A 4,882-nucleotide genomic window follows, 5' to 3' on the forward strand; every position below is an offset into this window, starting at 1 on the left:
CCCCCGGCCCTGTCACACTTACGGGCCGGCGGCGGGGAGCTCGGGCCCGGGTCCCCGCGGGCGACGCCGCTCCTCTTCCTCGAAATGACGTGGAGGAAGCAGGCGCCGTCCTCCGGCGTCCCCTCCCCGCGGCGGCCCGGCGGGCTCCAGCCTCGCCTCAGCCCGCAGCTAGCCGGGCCGCGGCTGCGGAGCCCCGGGACAACCCAGGTAGATAACCCGTGGGCCGCACCCCCGTGTAGCATCCTACCGAAAGTGGGAAAAATCCCAGAAAAAGTAGGGAGCGGGTGAGCTGGGGAAGGCGGCTCCTTGCCGTGTCTTCAGGGAGGGCACGGAGGCCTCAGGTTGGCCATCACCTCCAATTTTCCTCTTCACCCATTGCTTCACTTGGCTGGAAGCTGCTGGTTCGGCCTCTGGATTTGTCTGTGAAGTGACCAAGACTTGGCGTCCTCAAGCTAATTCTGGTGAATTGGCTTTATTTATTTGTTCGTTTGCTTTAAACCACATTCTCTGGGATTATGCGTTTGCATTATAAGGCATAGATCTGCCTTCTTTGCCAGACTGTGGCAAAAGACGTAAAACATTCAGTGACAGAAACCGGCACAGACCCTTTGCCACATACCAAAAAAAAAAAAACTTTCTGGAAAAACTCTGGAAAACCAAGTGTCAGGCGGTGGCCACATAGCCCTCGCCCTGCAGCCCACCATCTTGGCGGGAGGCCGCCATTTTGGAGGGAGCCCGCCATCTTGGGTCAGGGGGGTGAGGTGAGCCCTGGGGCAGGGGGTGGCAGCCGTCCCTCCATCAAGCAGAAGGCTTCATCCTCCTTCCTAGAGCAGCATGGTTGATTTATAAACCCCTCAGTGTACAGATCCATAAAGGTGATCCATGGCAGACGCATCTAGAATTGAGCAACAAAGTCATTAGTGGGCAGCCTATAGGCAACGCCAGCTTCATCCTGCAGTAAGTGTTTAAGGTCTGTGAAGTTTTTTTCCAAGTGCTTTGGCTGACCATAGTGTGTGTTTGGTGAGGTGGATTGGAGCACCGATCTGACAACTACCTCCTGTCCCCTCTCACAAAACCCCTCTGTCTTTGGCCCGATCATTTCCCAGATCTGTGACTACAACTCCTTGTACCAGCACAGGGAAAGAAGGGGAGGAGAGCTTAAGCCTGCAAGTCAGCTTAGAGAAGTCATGAAATGTGGACTGGTGTGGAGTGACTTATGGTTGCAAACATTTGCTGCATTAGTCAGTGGGCGCTGATTTTCTAAGATTTCAGGGAAGAGCTGCTTCAGGGGAAAAAAAAAGTGCTTTGATTTCCATGATGATCAGTTTGAGGAAGAGAAAACACTGCCTCCTCATTGAAGGGGAGGGTAAAAGGCTTTGGTTACTGAATGATCCTTCATCGTGCAGGTAACTAAAGGAAAGAGTCTCTTTCGGATCCTGAGAGAGCTGATACGACTCACTTCGTTGTGCAGATTACGTTGCTAGGACAGACTGGACTTCTTGTGATGGGAGCTGTCAGGTGGCAGGTACAGAGTATGTGTGCTTCAGCACGGGTGGGTGAAAGGAAAATACCACACACATCTTTCACTACTAGCTCTTAGATTCAGCAGCGTACAACCCATCCAAGATTGTAGCCAAGCAGTCAGACACAGCTGGTTGAATTCAAGACTTACTATTTAGATACTCATAATATATGCATTGCAGTCATAAGCAAAATGTCCTAGACCAAGAAAAAAGAAGGCATATTGCTTTCAGGTTTCCTTTTAAACTAAACTGACTAATCTTTTAAATATTACCTTCAAAATTGCAAACAGACTTGTACTCATTGGCCAAAGTATTTTGGATGGCCAGCAGTCAATCAGCACTGACTGTTAAAGAAATTAATCCTCAAAAATTCAAAACATGCCAAACAGTTGGAGAAAGAGTAGAAGCTGACTTTGTCATTTAGCAGATGTGGACTCCTACTTTCAGAGAAAAGCGGGAGGAGCTGTATAGCGGCGTAGCATTGCAGGGAAGTTGGTTGGGCTCTCTGTGCGCACTTGAGGCCTGCACACGAGCAGCAGGTCAAGGTTTTCAGAAGTTTTGCTTTCACTGTTTATGCAAAAGGCATCTTGGATTGCACCCTACTTGGATAGCAATGACCTTGTGCCAGTTCAGTGGGTGTTTTACCCATGGGGTAATTATTATGGTAGTTTCAAATGTCCTTACCTGTTTTTTAAGATAAGTGGATGAAACTATGACCCTGTATTCAAGATTTTTTTATTATTATTTTCTGCCTTGACAATGGATAACTATGTTTACTATTTCTTTATAAACACAAAGTTGGTTACTAAAGAGATGAGTAAAAGGGAGAGGTTTAGCTAGAGTAGCCAGGGAGGAGGAGGTGATTATGCTATGACCTAAGTACATCAGATTTCAGATTTAAATGTCAGAGTGGCAGGCTTCTCTCCAGTAACCGTGGTCATGTTGGGAAGTCACTGCTGATTTCTCTAAACTCCAGGGAATGCAATAACACCAACTGTTTACATGGCCTGCTTTGGGATTTGAGCTGAACAATGTGTTTGTGTTTGTGCTTGTTTGGTGAAGGAAATCTATTGGAGATACTGAACTGGGCCAAGTTCCTTAACTGAAATGGAGCTGACTTGGAGTTGATATGTTAATTGATTTCTATGTGTCGTGTTGTGAATTTATAGTGTTAACCACATATGAATCAGAGTGAAGGGAAAAGCATTGATTTCATAACTCTGAAGAGTCTAGCGAAGGGGGAAGATCAAGGAGTAAGATATAGTATAGAGCACAAGACGCTTCAAAACTCTTGGCATTTCTCTGAGCAGTCTGCACTGATACCAAACTTGTTCTTCAGGAGTCTGAAAAACTCTTGATCAGCCTAGAAATCTGAACTGGAAATTTCAAAAGAAAACCATGACCCTTCTGGCAGCATAGGATTAGGACTCTAATTAAGCTGGAAGAAGGTTTACAGCCATAAACTTACCTTTTGTTGGTGCCAAAACAGTTTGACCATACCTCATCTTCTGGGCGGTAAGAATCTCATGGCGTTACCTTCAGAGGAAGAGTGTTTTCACAGAATCATAGGACCCTAGAATGGTTTGGGACCTTAAATAACATCCAATCCCAACCCCCTGCCCCGGGCAGGGCCACCTTCCACTAGCCCAGGTTGCCCAAAGCCCCGTCCAACCTGGCCTTGAACCCTTCCAGGGAGGGGGCAGCCACAGCTTCTCTGGGCAGCCTGTGCCAGGGCCTCACCCCCCTCACAGGGGAGAATTTCTGCCTTAGATCTGATCTAAGTCTCCCCTCTGTCAGTTTAACCTCGTTTCCCCTCGTCCCATCCCTCCCCCTGATGACCAGTCCCTCCCCAGCTTTCCTGCAGCCCCTTTCAGCCCTGGGGGGCCGCTCTAAGCTCTCCCCGGAGCCTTCTCTTCTCCAGCTGAACCCCCCAACTCTCCCAGCCTGTCCTCACAGGGGGACTCCAGCCCCCCAGCATCTCCGTGGCCTCCTCTGGCCCCGCTCAAGCAGGTCTGTGTCCTGATGTGGGGGGCCTCAGAGCTGGACACAGCCCTGCAGGTGTTATTTTTGGTTCTTTTAAAGTTAGAATAGAACCAAAGAAGTAAATGGAATTTAGGTGCTTAGATGTAACTATCATAATGAAAACCCTGCTCAGTGCCCATCTAATCCTCAAGGTACCCCACCTGCAAAGGAGCCTTGTTCTCCACACAGTTCTAGCAGAATCTTGATGTTGGCAGTTCTGAGCACTTTAGCTTGATAATGCTTAGAAGCCACATTCAACCACTGAGGTGTTCTTATGGCACTTTCATACTCTGCCAGAATCATGCTCCAGTTTGTTTTGTGCTTGCTTTCAAAACCTGGCCAACAGAAGCTAGTGGTGCCTTCCCTGCTTGTCTTCAAGATTTGCAGAGTCTGTACAATGGTGCATGTTTTTGTAGACTATTAGTGCCTGGAAGAAAGGAAATCAAATTTCAGGTTCTTCTTTAAGGACCTGCTCATGTATTCTGTCCACACATTATCACACATGCCTTAATAAGCAGGGTACAATCATGTTTCTTGTTTAACAATGCTTTTTTCTCTGGGTTCTTTGAGAAGTTTTCTTACATTCTGAGAGAGAACAGACACCCCATGTTTCAGGGCGACCAGTATCCTGTGGTCAGAGCACTGTTCCAGAAACTGGGAGAAATGGGTTTGACCTCTCTTCAGTGAACCCAGGTGTCCCACTCCTTTGCACTTTGTCCAGCCTGCCTAAAGGGAATGATGACTGCTGTACCACCTCCCATCCTTAGGGATCCCTACTCTGTTATTAGAAAAAAAAACAACCTACAAACCCTGGGCAAACAGAAATTTCTTCTTTCTATCCTTGGTGCAACACCAGGCCCTGTAAAAGAGCAGATCCGAATTTTGTATTTGTTGTATTCTTAGTAACTGTAGGTAATACCTTATGCAGTGTGCAGACTTCTAAGCATCATCAAAAATCACCGTGATAGTAGTTCTGGATCTCACTGCTGAGATACCAAGGTCTGTGGTTCATCAAACCTTGATGTCAAAGAGACCCCAAGATGGTTGTGTCTCTAAAGAAGCTGTCCCATCTACCCTTCATTCCCCTCTTTCTTCTCCCTTGTCCTGAGTATTCATGAAGCCACACGGCATTCTAGACTGGGAAATGAACCCACTTGAAAACTAACCCTGAACAACGTTGGGTTTAGCTGTCTCGTTTCTCCAATCCAGTTCATCCTGTGGACAAAAACCAGTGTGCCATCCCAGGAGGGGGTGGCATGCAGTGGGGTCAGTAGGCTCAGCAGGGGGGAGTAACAACTTATTTCCACAGTGCTGCCAGCGTACCATGGCTTAAAGCA

General features: G+C 47.6%; 1 protein-coding gene across 2 annotated transcripts in view; it reads right to left on the minus strand.

Moving 5' to 3' along the window:
- NMI (N-myc and STAT interactor) overlaps nt 1–136 on the minus strand; it is a 10,808-nt gene extending 10,672 nt beyond the window's left edge. The window contains exon 1 of one of the 2 annotated variants that reach the window (XM_026852899.1): nt 23–136. The gene's annotated coding sequence lies outside the window, so the exon portion shown is untranslated. The remainder of the gene's footprint in view (nt 1–22) is intronic. The other variant, XM_026852898.1, reaches the window with a different exon arrangement.
- Nucleotides 137–4,882: the final 4,746 nt, after the last annotated feature.

Source organism: Athene cunicularia (genome assembly GCF_003259725.1).
Source record: "Athene cunicularia isolate RWA chromosome 7 unlocalized genomic scaffold, athCun1 chr7_part1, whole genome shotgun sequence".
Lineage (NCBI taxonomy): Eukaryota > Metazoa > Chordata > Aves > Strigiformes > Strigidae > Athene > Athene cunicularia.